At 34.6% G+C, this 18828-nt stretch overlaps 2 protein-coding genes across 7 annotated transcripts in view; one reads left to right on the top strand and one right to left on the bottom strand.

Moving 5' to 3' along the window:
* The window catches only part of GNAT3 (G protein subunit alpha transducin 3), a 303431-nt gene that overhangs the window by 159950 nt on the left and 124653 nt on the right, over positions 1-18828 (bottom strand). The gene's annotated exons all lie outside the window — the stretch shown is intronic.
* The window catches only part of CD36 (CD36 molecule), a 52952-nt gene continuing 35023 nt past the window's right edge, over positions 900-18828 (top strand). Inside the window, exon 1 of one of the 6 annotated variants that reach the window (XM_015080667.3) lies at positions 900-1084. The gene's annotated coding sequence lies outside the window, so the exon portion shown is untranslated. Of the gene's footprint in view, positions 1085-10513; positions 10563-13913; positions 14127-14449; positions 14501-15539; positions 15899-18828 lie in introns of those variants that run through there. The other 5 variants (XM_015080666.3, XM_053218543.1, XM_053218544.1 and 2 more) reach the window with 5 other exon arrangements.

Here is an 18828-nt window from a genome sequence, read left to right as displayed (position 1 = left end):
CATGGTAAATAGCTCTAGAATGAATGTTCACAACTAGGGTAGCACCCCACTTTAGAAGGTGGATTGAAAGTGTTCAGTACTCACCCATTGTATTTATTCTTTTTTGTTTGTTTCAAGTTTTTGTTTAAATTCTAGTTAACATAGAGTGCACACGTTGTATTTTATATGGAAATATTTGTAGTGCATTGCAGAAAAACTCATGGTAGGAAACATGCTTTCTTCCTCTTTGTGGCCGAGTTCTTGGAACACAGTGGTCACATGAATATTTATCATGTATGTATAAGGATGCATATTATCAACAGTAATCCCCAGGAAATTACTGACTAAATGATGGGAGAAAAATCATATTTTTTTGTCTAATTTAGCTTATATTATAATGGCTCTATTTGTTTTTGGAGTGTCTTTACTTTTTTATTCTAATGAGTTGCAAAAATAAGAGTACACCCACCAAATATTGCTATCTTAGTTGTCTTACATGGCAAAAGAATGTCATAACTATTGTAGACCCCAAGCTGTTGATTTTGCAATGCCCTGACCAAGAAGCCTTTTCTCTCCAGCTTTCACAAACTAGAATATTCATCGATGCTTTGATTCTTCTCCTAAGAGAAGTGTGCATGTTTTTATCAGGTTCCTATAACAAAGACACAGGATGAAAGGAGTCAAGGGAACCACTCTAAGAAAATAAGTAGGAATATCCCTGGAGAGGGATCTGCTTCTGTGTTCTTTTAAACGTCATGGCGTAATTGTTTCTTTCTATCCCTTTTTTTTTTTTTTTTTTTTTTTTTTTAAGAAAGAACCAGCGTGAGGAGCAGCTCACTTGTAAGCTGGGGAAGTTGGCAAACACTGGCGGCAGAGCCTAACTTTGGTTTAGCAATCATACTGCCTCAGTGGAGTGTCACTCAAAACTCCACAGCCATTCTTGGATACTTGAAGGTGGGGCTCACAGCAGTCAGCAGTGATTTGACCCAGCACTTGGGGCAAACATAACCACAGTTATCAGTGTTAATTCCATTGTCTTCCAACCAGCATTTTGCAAGTGAGTTAATATTGGAGGATTTGCCCTTTTTCTTCGGACTCCAAACTGGTAATTATGCTTATGTAATCCCTGTGAAGTTTTCTACCCTAACAACATAGGACGCAAGACTGGTTCCTTTAATACTAAAATCTTACTTTGATCTGGTTTTTTGCTTTCTTCTTGTCCAGTTTAAGCTCTGCCTGCATTTCTCTCTTCTCTCAGGGAGTATTTGAGATACAGACCTACAGGCACCCTGTCCCCAACTTTTTGATAAGTTGTAGCTAAAAGAAAATGGAAGCAGTTGTAACTTTACCATGTATGATCTTGCCAGTAATAAATACAATACTAAGTGATAAGAGGATATTAAAAAATACTCAGAAGTATCGAAACCCTCCAAGAAACATGTGGTTATATACATGCAGCAGTGGAGGAGTATCTTAACAGAGCAACAATGTACTAAAAGGACAAATTCATGCACAGTTCTTTTATTCTTAAGAATATCTATGCCCAGGGAGACTGTTAAACTGCAGATGAATTTTATAATTGCCTGGAAAGGCAATTATAATATAGTTATGCAAGTTTTGGACTCTCTTATATGAAGATTGTAACGCAGAGTGGGTGTCTTCCCAGTCTTGAAGAAGAATCTATCCTTTCCCATTTAGAATCAACAGTAATCAGTAGCTATCACAGGAAGAGTTTCTACTGCTGACATTCCTGGTATGTCTCTAGTCAACAGGTGGCTTCCTGGGACTTGTATGAGAGGTGACATGTCAACTTTATCTTACATTCAGGTTACAGAACTCTATCATCATATTGTATACCTGGCAGGTTACTGAATCTTTGATGCAACAGCTAACAGGATACAGGAAGTAATGTTACAAAATTTACCATTAAATTAGAACCAGTTTTCAATTTGCACATCATTCCTCCAATGTTTTTCCTGGTAAGAGCTAGCCACATGGAATGATAATGGGAGGCAGGTATTAGAATTAGGTAAAATTTTACAGATTTCAGACTTAATCATTTTACTGTTCACATATAACCATTTCTAGTAATGGCATTTTATTCTGACCTGCATTGTGATACAGTATTCTATAGGAACAGACGATATCTGTGTGTCTTAACTCTCTCTCACTTTGATTATCTCAAATAGTTGGAAAGTAAGCCTTGTGAATTAAGAGCTATAGAGGCAGTGGTTTGCCTCTGTGGGTACTGTGTGAAGACAGGAGACTCGGGGAGAGTGTTTGACTTGGACAGGGGCAGGAAATGCTAATATTACCTCATTCAAAGAATTCCTAACCTTGCTTGTACCTCAGACCGATACAATTCTATTTGATGTTTGGGTGGTTAATTATTCAAGCATTCTAGACAAACCATAATTAAACATTTCAATATAAAATCACAAGCAATTACTGATCTATAATTATGTATGCTACCTAAGTATAAATAATTAGAAAACAAAAAAATTGAAATGACCTGCTGTGTGGTAATGCTGCTAAACAGATATATTTTTTTACACTAAAAGGCAAGGACTTTATGAATGCTGGCATTATGTAAATGACTTTGTCTTTAGAAAGTTGGATTGTGCATGGTATCTTGTCTGTTTACTCAAACATTTGCCTGCTCAACACATACTAGGTATTGATCATTTTCTGTACCTAATTTCATCCACTTAGCACTTTAATAATCAATTAATTCCCTATCACAAATATTATTATTTGATAAATGGATACCAACACAAGGACATTTTATGGCAGGTCACTGCTCTACTGGGTCATCAGGGAATCTTCCACTGAGTCTGGTACCACAAGTTTTCATATTTCTCCCTTAAGGATGATGAAAGATCAGTGGATTCCTAAGTATCTGAAGTCTGCGGAGCCTTGGGTTGCTTAGAAACAGTGAATATGGGCTTGCTATGGCAACCCAATTTATCAGTGAATGAAAAGCCAGTTTAGCTGGCATTGTGCCGCCTCTCCATACTTTGATGGTAAGAATATTCAGATCAGATCCTCTATTGTATCAGTAGTTTTTATTATTTATACAATAAAACTATATTTATTAGCAATTTACATATTTACCAATTACAAATTACCAAATTTTGACATAGGAACTTACAGTTTATAATGGATAGCAACTACATGAAAATCAAGCTGAAACTTACTATGTAACGTTAGTACACACTTCAAATTTGTTATGTCTGCTGGTTATTACCCCATTGCCTAACTTTTATGTATAGGATTTTCATTAAATTAAAAGCATGAGAAAGCAAGACTAGTAAAGTATATTATTTATGTGATAAAAAAGGTTTCTGTAAATTTGACTTAGATTAATAATTCCATAAAAACAATCTATAAATTTATCTATGTAATGTAGTACATTTTAGTGATATTTTCATTTTATATTCACTCTTTGTTTGCATATAAATAGAATAAATGTGGTTTACCATAGTTTTAAAAATCTTATGCTTTAAGTAATATACCATGTAATCTGACACACAAAAGGTAGTAGAGAATTAATTTATTTGAAAACACATCTTTATAATAATGGAAAAGATTTTAGAGTCTGACTCTCATCCTCAGTTTGAGGATTTGCTCCTTGGAGTACATTTTCAACTATTTTGCCCTTTCTGATTTAAGACAATTTTTCTGATTTTAATGACACCTTTTCATTTTTTTTTTTACATATTCATGCTTTATAAGACCATAACGTCTGCACCTCTTCACATGTAGGTGTTGTATTTATCTTATCTGCCTATTGACTCAAACTCTTGTATGTTTGTCACAGTCTGTGGCGGAGGCAGGGCTGGCAGCCTCTCCTGAGACAAAAATGCTACCAGGTTCTACTTACTGTCCTTTTCTCCTGGGTTTTGGCATTTATGCATTTTGTTTTGATATTTAAGAGTTCATAGTCATAGTATGAAAAGTTCTCTTGAGAGTAAAAAAAAAAAAAAAAGTCCATCTCAGGTTGCCATGGGATAAGACACATGGGAAGGACACATTTGGTGATATTTTCGATTTTTTCTTTGTACTTTATTCATTTTTACAGACTTCTGAAATTGATCAGTGTTTGGAATCCTCTAGCATGTCTCTTTAGCTGAGCGATGCCCCTCTTAAAGATAAGTCTCATGTCACAGATGGTAACAAGTACAAAGACAGAACTTAAACAGAGACAGAACTTCAGCCATTTTTCTTGAACTAACTGCTATCAGAACATAAAGGCCAATCCTCAGAGGTGCTTAAGTTTCTAGTGACTGGGCCATACTAAACACTTGACAAAGGTGCATTTTGAAGTCAGATAAAGACCCACTGTCTCTTAACAAAATAAATGAGCAGTCCAGAATAAACCCTCTAAACAACCCAGAGGAATCAAACTATTAGCAAGGGATCACATCAGTTGATTTATAAAAAAAGATGGTCATGTAAAAAATTAGACGGTAGTGTATTACTATTCAGAAGACTTGGCGAAAATTTGATAGGCAAAATAATACACCCCAACCACTTATAATGATCTACATTTAATACCGAATCATGGTTTTTGGTGTGAATTATTTTAACAAATTTTAGGAATCTTCATTTTAATAAATATGTCTATTCCTTGATGTGGATACAGAAACACAGTATATTAGATCACTTAAAATGTTTGGGGGGGCACCTGGATGGCTCAGTCCATTGAGCGTCAGACTCTTGATGCTCAGGTCATAATCCCAGGGGTATGGGATTGAGTCCTGCGTGGGGCTAAGTGTGGGGCCTGCTTAAGACTCTCTATCTCCCTCTGCCCCTGTCCTCCACTCATGCTGTCTCAAAAATAAAAATAAACATTAAAATGCTTGGGAAGAGGTTATTTTGTAGGAGCATGTCATTCATCCTTGTATTGTACTTACTCAAGAAGTATCTGAAGAATGACAGAATCCTTTGTAAGAATGGTTTTCAGTTTTTAAAAAAAATGGCCCTGACTGAGCCACCCAGACACCCCAAGAATATTTGCTAATGTGAAAGAATCAGACTATCTGTTTAATACATGCAGATTTTTGCTTAAAGCAGACCACACCTGTTCTTTGTTGCACTTCATGCCCGGTGTCTACTAAATATAAAAAGGCATACATAGAAAATAACCATTCCTTTTAAACTTGGTATCAGACAACATGGAGAACCAAAGATAACCTTCTCTCCTACCAAATTATATAATTATACCCATGTTTCTTTTTGATCTATCCTGTGATATCTATAGAATAGGTTCTTCATTATCTATTCAATGTGTATTTGAGCATCTATTATGTGTCTGGCACTATTTTAAAATCTGGGATATAAAAATCACTACCAACACAGTTCCCAAGTGAGTACATTATAGGGAGCTTCATTGTCACCTGCGCCCTTGCAACTCCTGAATGAACTGAGCTTTTTATGACATATTTTATAACACTAAAGAGTTCTGGACATATGTAGAAGAAAATACAGTTACATGGTATTTTATATGTGTTTAATATTATACTAATATCTCTGTTACATATAGTGTAAAAAACCGTATTTCTGTCCTTGATTCTTTTTTTTAGAGGTCTCCTGATTGTGTTTCTTTTTTTTTTTTTTTTACATTTTATTTATTTTTGAGAGAGAGACAGAGCACAAGCAGGGGAGGGGCAGAGAGAGAGAGAGAGAGAGAGAGAGACAGACAGACAGACAGACAGACAGAATCCGAAGCAGGCTCCAGGCTCTGAGCTGTCAGCACAGAGCCTGATGCAGGCCTTAAACTCACAGACAGCAAGATCATGACCTGAGCCAAAGTTGGACGCCCCTCCTGATTGTGTTTCTTGATGACACTTAATGAACAAGAACTTTGGTTAGATATTTTATTTGTGTAAATGAGCAGTGATCTAAGATCCACATTTTACATAGAATATTGTGTTTTCAACTGAAACTAACTGACTCAATAGAGGGATTTTAGGGAGTCCACATAATTGAAAACTCCAGAGTTAGTACTTTAATTTTCTTTCTTTTTTTTTTAGGAAGAGAGAGGAAGAGGAGCAGGGAGAGAGAATCCTGAGCAGGCTGCACAGAGTCTGACATTGGGCTCAATCCCATGACCCTGGGATCATGACCTGAGCCAAAACCAAGAATTGGCACTCAAGGACTAAGCCACCCAGGTGCCCCAGTGTTAGTACTCTTTAGGCATAGTTGGATCAAACTTGTTGGCTCTTTCTCCTTAACTTTCTCTCTTCCACTTGTTTGAGTGTTGGCTTTGACCCAGACTGACCTACCCTGAGTTTTTAAAAAGTCCCCCAGCAGGAAGAATATGTGTTTCCTTATTCTTCTACATAGAAGATGGGGATGGCGGGGGGGGGGGGGTAGATAATAGTAGAAAGACTGATTCATACCAATGTTGAGCAAAGGAGCTTTTGTGAGTCCTGAGGGAAAATGCATGTTCTTGTAACACTCCCTATTTAATCAAAGGAAAATTTTAAATAGAGCATTGGCATTCTTAGAGGCGATGTCTCTAGAATCAAAACCTTTACAAATCAAAATATGGAGGCAGTTTTTGAATCTTCTGTACTCAGTATGGAAGGACATCTCTAAATGCTGAGTCAGTCACTCATGGCTTCTAGATCACAAGTCACTCCTCCCTATATAAAAGGCACTAAGGTTCTAGGGTGTGAAGTCCCTGAAGAAACGTCACTATCTTGGGGTGCCTGGGTGGCTCCGTCATTAAGCATCTGACTTTGGCTCAGGTCATGATCTCACAGTTTGTGAGTATGAGCCCCACGTCAGGCTCTGTGCAGACAGCTTGGAGCCTGCTTTGGATTCTGTGTCTCCTTCTCTCTCTGCCCCTCCCCAACTTGTGCTCTGTCTCTCTATGTCTCTCAAAAAATAAATAAGTAAAAAAAAATTTTTTTTAATTAAAAAAAAAAACATTACTCTCTTTCTTTCCTCTGGGAAATTCTCAGGCATAGTGAAAAATCCCTTAAATAATCAACTAAATTCATTATGTTCCATCTTTAAAGATTGAAGCCAATTCCCTCAAACACATCTTAGTACTTATTTAATGGACTTAAAAACAAAAAACCAACGACATTGTTCTCATTTTTAATTGTATTTGCATAGGATTGGATGAATATTGAAAGAGTGATACATATGATGGTAGAATATTATATCCTAGAGATAAAAAGCTTTCCAAGTAATGGATTTGCACCAAAAGACTTAAAAAGAAGATCACACTGTATTTTTTTTCCATAACTTGGCTGACATAACAGACAAGCCAGAGAAAGTTTAGTAAATAGCTTAAATGTAATTTAATATTCATTTTTTGAGTTTCTTGAAGAATTTAAATATTTCCTACTATACAGAATAGTAAATGCAAGGCTAATAGAATCAGTTGCAAAATATGGTGAAGTTTTGACTAGAATACTTTTTGGTAATATTTTGATACCTGTAATTGTACATTGAACTGCCACTGGAGGCTGGACGCCTTTCAAAACAGAAATATCTGTTAAGTGGATGATGTAAGCATGTTTGTAAAAGGAGTGAAGGACCAAATGAATTCATGGTTTCTGCTGATTTAGGGATAGATGTGCTTTTGTAAATGCAATTGCAATAAGTCATGTGAATGCAACTCCAAATTTACATATCCCAAATCATGTACCCTTTTGAGAGCATACTAGAAAGATAAAAATGAAATGTCAAATAGTCAAATAGAAATCAATCAGGACATATACACATAGGGTAACCAAGGAAGAAAAGAAGCATGTGAAAGAGAGGAGTCTATACGGAGGCTTACTATAAAAACAGTATTTTGTGACATGCCTCTTTATAACATAGGAAACATTGTAATGGTTTTTAATTTTGAGTTAATTCATGAAATGGTATGGTTTTACATGCTTTTATGGACTTACTTCACCTCCCAATTTTACTCACAGTAGCCTTCTTTTCACCAGCCTACTGTGATGACCCAGTTTTCCCTGTGGAGTTGTAGAAAATGAGAGGAAAAACAGGCCTAGCAACATTCCTGGATCATATCCAGAAAATGTTCTTTAGTCCTTGGAACACAGGAGGATGCTGCTTCAAGCCTTGTACATGCAGTTTGGGAAAACAAGAATATTCTCAGCATTCACCCTGAACAGGAAAGCACTGTGCTCTTTAACAAAAGGAGCATCACAGAGTCCACTGAAACCCACTCAGATAATATAAGCACTCCAATTCACATACGTACCTTTACCCATGAACTGGAGGCACCGTGGAGGAGGATACTTTGCTTACCTAAATAACACAACCAAGAGACCTTGGGCCCTAATAGCCAAGAAAACAGTTGTGTCCCAGTTGTCCTGAGGACAAGTGAGCTAATCAAGCAGAGCAAAACTAGCAGGACTAGTTCAGTCATGTATGAGGGACATTCTGTAGCAATTCAGACTCCATAACCTACTATTGGTTCCTTGAATCACAACCTCAGAACAAAAGACAAGAGTGACATTCAGGAATTTGAAAGGGATGGTCATGATAAACAGGTTTTGAGTCCTTGGTTGCTTGCTGGTGAGCTCAAGGATGACCGGTAATTGCAGAGATGGTGCTGATGCTGCCTGAACCCACCTAAACCTACCCTAGTACAGTTACCACAAGGTCAATTCCTTTATCAGTTCCCTTGTCAGTGCCCTATATTGCAAAGCAAGGTTTAATGCTGCTGCGAAAGTTGCTGCGAAAGTTGCTGCTAAAGTAATGAAGTTTAATAGGCAAGTCAAACTTCTTTATGATTCAAAACTGAAGTATGGAGATCACAAAGGGAAGGTTTCACTCTACCTCTGCTATGTTGCGATTTCTTTCAGGTAAGCAGGTACCCAGCAATCACAGAGACACATAGAGGACAGTTTCAGGATTCTGACATTTTAGAATTATTCTGAATTCATCTATCTGTCTCATGCAACATAGAGTGCTGGTGTACCACTTTTTATTCTGTCTGAATTCTAATGAAAGCATCTGGAATATGCCCATTGAAATATGTAAAGAAAGTGATTGAAATGATCCATAACATTTCCGGGTAAACATTTGCTTCTGAAAATTTTACATGTATATATTTTCAATGTTTTTGTTTGTTTCTCTTACAAACAACATGAGGCTTTATTCAAACGGAAAAATACATTTAAAGTAAAATGTTCGCTCTTGGAATCCTATGGGTTCTTTGAAATTTTAAGAATTTATTTCAAGTTCTTCCAAGGAGTTCATTTGATAAATAACATTCTAAACCAAACTTGCTGGTCTCTTTGAAGACAGAAAACTCAGGCTCATTGAAGGGCAAACCCTTCCCTTAAGCCCACTAAGAACCAACCTGGGCAATGATGGTCCACAAACTGTTTTATGTTTCTTTAAAATGCCGGGTCACTCAGATGCAGGGTTTATCCTACTTCAAACAAACAGAAAAAGAAAGGTATCGGGAATATAGTTTTTCCTGTGTAGTGATTTTTTAAATAAATTATTATTGTATAACATGTTTCTTAGAAACCTTTTTTTTTCTATCTTTAAAAAGAAACCTAATTAGGTCGGTCTCCTTCTATGTCCCTGAAGAAGAGTGTGTGGGCACATGCATGCGTGCGTGCACACACACGTGCATACAGTATGTGTACCTAAGTCTTGTAGGAATCTGATGTCCAAGTGTGTATCTTTAAACTTAAGGTAACAGGTTGTCAGATGACACGGATGTCCATATAATTAGGTTTTTCATTGTCTCTAGTGTGATTAGCATGTCTCCATTAAATGGAATAAATCACTTTGAGTCTCATTATCCATCTTTTTTCTTTGATTAAATGTATTTTGTTTTTATACATTCATCACACACTTCAGCTTTTTACTGGTGTTTAAACAGAGTTAAAAAACCTGACATTTTAGGATTTTAAAGTACATCCTTTTGATCAAGCCATGAGCTAAAGCAAATGTAAACTGATGTCCCTAACCCCTCTTAAAATTATTTTATTTATTTAATTTTTAAGACCCCACTTCAGGGAGTATCTTAGGTTACCTTTGTTAATGATAAAATTTGTTTTGATTTTTTTTTTGTATTTCAATTGAATAGTTTTTTTTTTTTACATTTTTCCTGTCCTGTGAAATTTCAAATTCATTAATTATATTTTTTTCTCAACCTTTTTAAATTTGGCATTTGTTAACTAACTGCTTGTTTTCTTTATTGATTATTGTGCTTCTTTTCCTACTATTTCACCATGCCATGTTTTCAGGCCTTGTTATCACTTTACCTGAATATTTCTGGTTTTCCCCCAAATAATATCCCATCAACTGTATGAATACAAATTACCCTGACAACTATGCTGATCATACCATGTCCTCATGTTTCGTAGTATCATTTAAATGTTGACTTACTCTACTTCCCCTTAGAGAATTGAGTCAGCTTTGCAAAGTGTTCAAGTAAAGATTAGGTCTGTCAACATTTTTAGATGGCCTGTGAAATTTACATATTGATTTGGCCCTGCCTACGTGAGCACTGTCCACATATACAGAGGTGCTCTCTGTTAAATCTCTTTCACACACAGCTCCTACTGTGGCTTCTATTAAACATATGGGTAAGTTTATTTTATAATTTTAATTCAGTATGTTTGCTTGTGTCCTGTGTTTCAATTTATTAGATCACATGGTTTAAGTCTAAACTTTAGTTACCCTGATATCCTATCCTTTATTAATGTCCTTGAAATTCTCTTTTAAAGGCCATCTTAGAAGCCTGTATTTTAGTCTCTCAAGTTTTACTGGCATTACATTATACTGTTATATCTTAGTTACGTACATATATATTTATTTTTGTTCCTGCATGTTAAGTCCTTCCTCACCATAGAAAAGAGGTAAAGCATGCCATTGACTTCATATTTTCACAAATAAGGTAGCAATTGAAAATGATAGATGTTTATACACACGTGTGTACATGTGCATAAATATGTGCATATGTATGTGCACATCAATCTCTATGGTTAGTTATCCCCAAGGATTAAAGTGATAAAACAAATTTTACCTACAGTTTGACACTGGTAACTAATGTTTTGAGATAGTTTACACATCTTTAGAAGGATTTAATTTCAAAATAATTCCGTTACTACTTACAGAATATGTTCACTGTTGATTCTTTGTTATAATTAGATATCATTTTCCTCTCAGTGTAACATCAATTTATTTACAATTGTTACTCAATTTGTACAAAGGTGTTGAGAAAAGTATGTAAAATTAGGTATTGTTCAAGAACTTTTTATCTGCTTTTTTTTCTTTCAGAAAAGAGTATAGGCTCTTCACTTAGTCTCTCTGGGTTTTAATCCTTGATTTGGCACATACTAGCTTTGTGACCTACTCTAGTTGTCTAAGGAGCCCAATGGGTGGTATGATAGGTCAACAGGTAACACAGGTGAAATACTTAGTTCAACAACTGACAGATAGTAAGCCTCCAGTATGTGTCAACCCCCTTATTATATCATCATCATAATTTGTAAGTCATTGCTTATCCATACAGTCCACAAATGCAATGTATATTATATCAAGATTCTTCTTTTCATTTCCTGAACTGTAAAAAAAAAAAAATCACTTAAAAAGTTCCATCTCCTAACAGAAGCTGCATACAGATTTAAATTAGGTAAACCTAACATGTGATTTGATCTGCAGCTTGAGGGTGTGGATGGACTCTGTATGATGATCCTCTTTGGCAAGAAAGAAAATCAGAAATACAATGACTGTGTGTTACTTACTGAGTTCACAAATCCTGCTGTTACTAATAATGTGATCAGAACTCAGGCCATGTGACCCTTTTTCTAGAACTCTTACGATTCATCTATCATCTGCTTCTCAAATATGTTGCAATATTTGTCATTCAATTTACTTTACTCTTCCTCTTTTACTTCGTAAGTGTTAAATTCCATGAATCAGCTTCTCTAAAAAATACTGTTACAAAGGATTTTGTAAACCATACAAATGCTAAAAGAAGTTTTATTATATTTAATAGTTCTGAAGTAAAGAGAGCCTTTGAAAGCATGACACTATATTTAAAAGGAAATTATTGTGAAAGTTAATGGCATACAAGTTTTAAATTGTAGTAATATAATAATACAATGAAAATAGTAAAAAAGATTTTTTTTTTGTCAAATGCAGAAGGCTGGTTGGTTCCTTACCAATTAACAAAGAAAGGACAAACAAATTTAAAGAAAAAAAAAGATGAACAAGGATATTATCACGAGTATTTTAAAATATAAATGGCTAATATACTTGGGAAAATAGGTTCAACTTCATTCAATTGAATATTTACCAATAAAAAAGTACTTGTTAGAAACTTAAAGTTCAGTATACAATAGTGTAGACAGGCATTCTCACACATTGTTAGTACACACTAACAATTTCACTTACTGCTGTTTATTAGTGTCCTAGAACAGGTAAACAAAACTATGTATGCATGCAATGATATTGTAATAGCGTCATACAGTGACAGCTGAGAACTACACTTGCGGTGAGCACAGCATAACATAGATGTTGAATCACCATGTCATACACCTGAAACTAACTTCGTGTGTCAGCTATACTCAAAAATTTTAAAAACTACATAGGAATTTTTAGCATTTTTTGGCAAGATCAAAGAACTGGAAATAAAACTATGTCCATTAAATAGGAGATTGGTTATTTAAAAGACAATACACCTGTTAGTATGGAATATTTTTCAATGATGGAAAAAGCACATTAACTCTATCCAAAACATGAGAATATCTCCAACGCACATAATAGGAGAAGAGTCAAATTTCAGAAAGTATGATTTGGTGTATGAATGATCCCATATACATAAGAATGTAAATTGAAAATTCATAAAACTATAGGGGGTAGGGGAGAATTTTATAATTTTCAATACTTTTTTATTTGTCCATATTAGTTTAATAAAGTCCCTAAAATAAACATTTGCTTAATGGCTAATCATCACCATAGCAAGTATTTACTAACTATACATATGAATCCTTTATATTCTCACTGTCAGTCTTTACAACAGATTAGATCCATGGTAACTAAGAGAGGGGAAGTAGTTAGCAACTTTAACACACTTTAGGAAATGACAAATTCCAAAGCCACACTCTGCTCCATTGACTTTCCAAGCAGATGCTCTTCATCCCAATCGAACCATTGAATATTTGTGGTATAGACAGCCAACATAGTAACGTCTGACTTCTGGCCATTCTCGCTCCGTTTTAGATATTATTATGGTTATGACAGTTGTTGCGTGTGTCCATTTACTTAACCGGTTACCAGCTATGAGCCTGGCCTGCACTCTGGGGATTCAGCAGTGAGCCAACCAAATGTCCCCCTCCTCATGGAGACAACATTCTAGCAGATGCAAAAACAGGACCAAACAGATAGCCCAGTAGATGGCTGATGGTGCTCTGTAATCTGAAGAAAATAAACCAGAAGGGAGAAAAGAATGGAAGGGGCTTGACTTTGAGTGTCTAGTAATCAGGCTCCTGTCAACTGCCCTCACTTAGTTCATATTATGACCTTCTTAGTTAGTTTTGCCCACTTTTTTCCAAAAAAAAAGAAAAATAAGAGTAGTCATTGAACTCCCAACCCCCACTCAATACCACCATTGCCCAGTAACATCAGGATTCACTTGTCTGTCTGGGTCCAAACCCTATGTGGTCTCTCGCAAAAGAAAAGTTCCCAAAAAACTGTGTCTAAGCTGACTTCATTATGTTGAAAGTTTTATCCTTCATTATACTAGATGTATGTAGTGCTGCAGTGGATTTACATAAGGCAAGGGGTACTCTCATATAAAATATATCTCTTCAAAATACTGTGGGTATGTAAGCTTTATAAAATGAAAACCTCAACATTCTTTACTCTGAAATGGGTACAGCATTTTTCTGCCTTGTTGTTTAAGGTATATATTTTGCTCAAATCTAGAGAAATGATTGCAGATTTTACTTAGCTGTGCCCTCTCGGGGTATTACCACACGAGACTCAGAAAGCTCCTCAGGAACTGCTGTCTATGGGATTGAACACAGGTGCCTCTGGGAATGTAGATTTGATTCTTTGGACTGCTCTTGGGAGTGTGTGACATTTTCCTCTCCAGAGACAGTCAGAGGGTTTGGATGGCATTAGGCTACTGATGAGTGATCCAAGTAAGTTCAGTGTCAACTTAAAGCATGTATTGTGCTTGTATTTTTTCCGAAATGTATTTCTTTAATAGTGTTCATAATTTCATCATAATTTAATGATCCTTTCAATATGTTTAAAATATGCTCTTTAAAATAGGTACTATCTGAACTCCTGTGTTGGTGAACTATTTCTCAATTTTCATACAGGGGGTGGGGGTGTAAGTGTGTTTCATTTAAAGTTGAGAAGAAAATATATCAAAGCAGCTTCAATACAATAAAATAGATGTTTTTAATTGAGATATTCATTAAAATAGCCTTTTTCTACCTTTTTTGCTAATACAGAAAATACCAGAGATCACAGTTAGAGAAATCCTCTTTTCAAGCTACCTGAAATCTGTGTAAGTTATTCTTTTAAAATGAGTAGCATAAATCACATGGAAATTGTCCAAGGCCATTTCTACCTGATCCTGATTAAGCAGTGTAAAATTTGAAAAAAAAATCCCAATATATCTAAAGTATTAATATCTAAGTATTAATTTTTAAATAAAGGTGTCAGTAAAAATACCTTGGAAAAAGAAAGTAATGCCTGAGGGAAAAAGAGAACTTTGAATCCTTTTCCAGTTGTATTGCACTGCTAACAAATGAAAAGATTCACCACATACTCAGAAGGGGCCACATGACCAATCCAATGATAAGAACTGGTTTAAATATGATCTAATGGACTAAATATATTTCTGCCTGTTATTGTTAGCTTACTTTATTTCAAGGTTGACTTTGAGACATTTATTCAGCTGGCCTGTCTGATAGAGGACAGTTTAACTGTCTAAAGATTTTGATCTCTCTTACACGATTTTGAGAATTTCTCTGCAAGAATGGGTTCTTAGTATTGAGGGTCTCCCCCCACAGGCTTTTTATTTTTATTAGGTTTTAAAATAAGGTATTCTTTTAAAGTAACTTATGTTTATGCTGTTTTTTACATTAAAAGGTCATCTTAGATGTAATCTGTTTAAATGCTGTTTAATAGTTGTATTTTGGCTGAAGAAATTTAAGGGAAATTTAATTTTTTGTTTTTATAGGGATATTTTGCTCTGCTCATGAAACTTCTGTAAAACTAACAGAAAATGATGAACAGTTAAGAATTTCCAGTTAAAACAATATGCTATTTCCTTTTATAAAGTTGGTTTGTCATCTTTGTTGATAGTATCTCCAATTGTTTTCAAAACTCTTAGTCTTTATGCACGTCAAATTAATGCTGTATAGCAAGGTACATTTTAATTCAAGATTATGAAGTTTTGTAAGCTAAGTCATGACAAAGAAGTGATACTGCTAATCCTTCCCAGTTTATAGTTTCCACCCCCGGAACCCTATTCGTCATCTGGAATAATGATTGTGCAGTAAAACAGAATACATAGAGGCAGCGCAGCAAGTCAGTTCCTTTTGTTTCTCTGGCCTCTGACTTACTTGGATGGGAGAATGGCCAAAAAAAAAAGTCTGCTGAGTATCTCAGATATAGGGAATGGGTCCTCACAAGACCATAAAAATAGACCAGTAAAAGCCATAACAGTAGTGTGATATGTGTGGTTTTTTTTTTTTTTTTTCTTTCCTAATTCCTCTGGCAACAAACCACATACTGGGATGGGTTTTTTTTTTTTTTAAGCATATTTAAACTCACACACTTTATGTAATGAGGATTTCAGTGTAGGGTTTTTCTGCAGAATACCATTTGGTCCTACTAAGAACCGTCTGTTCAAATGTTTGAGCATTTGATTGAAAAATCCTTCTTAGCCTTTTTAAAGGTAAGTCATATGCTTTCTTTTTTTAACAGAAAAGATTTCTATGTCCCAAATGATAGATGACTCTACTATATAAACCCTCTTAAGAAGTTGTAAAACAGTAACAACAAAAAGCTTATAACTGTTTTGTTTTTTTTTCCAAGTCATTATTTAAAAATTGGGTTTGTGTTGTTTTCCAAGTTGCTAATCTTTCTACATTTTATGTTAAAAAATATTAAAACCTTGTCTAATGGTCAATGACATTTTATTTTTGATGTTTAAAATCTAATGGCTGCTATAAACCTTTACTTTTTAATATTTAAAAATGAGTTTTAATCCAATTGAAATTGTAAAACTTTCATTGTACACATAGGCTATTTATACCTGATTTTTAAATTAATAATAAAAAATTATCATAAAACAAATATAATACATTAGTTATAAATGATTTGCCACTCATGACAATATGCTTTCCAGTATGCAATTAACTACTGAAAAGTAATTAATTACTTTTCAGAGTCATTACTGTGTTTAAATTTTTATCTGAATTGCATTAAGTTTTCGTGAACCTGACTTTGTAACATGGTTAAACACAATATGTATTTTGGATATGTTCTTGTTAGGTATTTTTTTCTAATGAAAAAGATACTATAATTGCTACTGGGAATGGTAAGTTATATTGCAAGTAATGATTCTAGATTTAATTAGTATAAATTATATAAAATTTGGTGAGAAAATAAAAACCAAAACTAATACTTTTGACTATTTAGGAAGCTTATAAATTTCAGCAAATTATTTCCTTGAATGTTGATACCAAGTTTAAATAAAGGATAAATCACTCTAGAAAAATTACAAGTTTCAAATTAATTACAGTAAGTTAATTCATATATAACTGTAAATGGCATAAATTCTCTGGAGTAAATCTTATACAGTTTCTAGAATCACCAAGAAACACAGTGTATGATGTTTTAAAAATGTTTGCACATACTTTTCAGTCCTCTTCTATGTGGTCTTAAGTTAGTAACGTCTTTTGGGTCTAAAATAAACATTATTTTCAATACTGGCTCACAAAACAACCAAAATGAAATTTTTAAAAGTTTCGTTATTCAGCGTCCAGTGGTCCATTGGGTTTTATGAGAAAAAATATGAGGAAAATTTTTATTTACTAGAAACACGATTAAACCAAAACAATGATGAATCAAATACACAACCATCAGCTAACAGGTTAGCCCAGGAAGAATATCATAATTACAACTGGAAAATATGTGGGCAGAATGTACTGGAAATTTTAGAATTTCTAATTGCCTCCCTTATTTTTTATAAAAACGTTTGGGCATGTTTACTCCAACACATTTGAATCTTGTGGATTTTTTGTTTCTGAAGGAATTCTGTAACTATATTTTGATTTAATTGTAAGCTGTTTTAGTTCACTGGCCCAAGTTATGGCTAAAAGTTTCAAATAGCATCTTCTAAGCTAGCAGATGCCTCTCCATTTGGGTGATACTCTAAGTTCCTATATACATAAATAATAAATAATTTCATCAGATTTTATTGTAATCTATGTGTTTTGCAAATAATCATTCGTGTAAACTATACGTATTTATTAGATTTCTAAAAAAAATATTTGACCAATATGAAATAACACTACACTGTTTAATAGTAAGGTTGTTCAAAATAATATTTCATGATAACATATCAAAATAACATTTCCTATGATAAGAATTTTATAATATCATTTACTTTTATTTGGCATTCACAACCTTATCTGTTTAAAAAAAAGTTTTTTTTAATGTTTATTTATTTTTGAGTCAGAGGCAGAGCATGAACAGGGGAGGGGCAGAGAGACAGGGAGACACGGAATCTGAAACAGGCTCCAGGCTCTGAGCTGGCAGCACAGAGCCCGACTTGGGGCTCGAACCCACAACTGTGAGATCATGACCTGAGCTGCAGTCAGACGCTTAACCAACTGAGCCACCCAGGCGCCCCTTACAACCTTATCTGTTGAGTGATATAGCATTTTAGAGAAAATTAAGCCACAGAGAAACTATGCTATTAAGACCCAAAACTGAACCTAAATCACTTGACTTCAAATTCCAAAATCTGAACTACTGTAGATCACATGCTCTCTTACTGTTTATACTATAATTTGGGGTGGGGAAAAAAAAAGCATTCCTGTCTGAGGTTCAAGGATCAAGAAGAGCTCTAGACAATCTTATTTAAACCAACATGAATCAAAGAGAATCATTTCAAACCTATAGTAATCCCTGTAATCAAGTACTCCAAAAGACAGGCTTGTTTCTAGAAGGATCCTTAGTATGATACATGAAGTACAATATACTTACTGCTTTAATTTTTTAAGACTACCACCAAGTTTTAAATTGTAATATTTTAAAAGTATAATTTAGTGATGTGTCTTATTGTTTCATATTATAGATGTTTATAATTTTTTTCTATTGTGTATTTTTAGCTACACCTATTCTAATATGATAAAAAAAGGACTGTGGTAACTTCAATAAGAAAAGATATGAGAGAACTTCTCATCTAGTTATTTAAGAGTCTTCTGCAGAGCCCTTGAGTTCTGTGAGGATTACTCAGAACCCAAGTGAAGTGTGACTTGAAGGGGAAAGGGCCACAGAGTTCCTGCTCCCTTTTATCAGAAGAGGTTTTCTGCTTATATGTTGGAATTTCATGTAAAGAATTCTGTCTCTAAACAGAAGTTTATAAAGAACTGATCTAATGGCCTTCCGTTTCCACATGATGAAATGCAACCAGATTTAAATTACTGATTTAAACCCATTACAAATAGCTGGGATTTGAATCTACACCTTACTCATGTCTAGGAAACCATGGCTTTGTAAACACACCTAGTTACAGTGTAGGGCCAGAAAGTGAAAAGGAATTTAATTCTGAAAGCTAACTTTCATCATTGATACACAACTTGTTAAATTAATCAC

Source organism: Acinonyx jubatus, chromosome A2 (assembly GCF_027475565.1).
Source record: "Acinonyx jubatus isolate Ajub_Pintada_27869175 chromosome A2, VMU_Ajub_asm_v1.0, whole genome shotgun sequence".
In the NCBI taxonomy this organism is placed as follows: Eukaryota; Metazoa; Chordata; class Mammalia; order Carnivora; family Felidae; genus Acinonyx; species Acinonyx jubatus.
The sequence above is the reverse complement of the archived record's forward strand: the minus strand, read 5'-3'. Positions and strand labels throughout refer to the sequence as shown.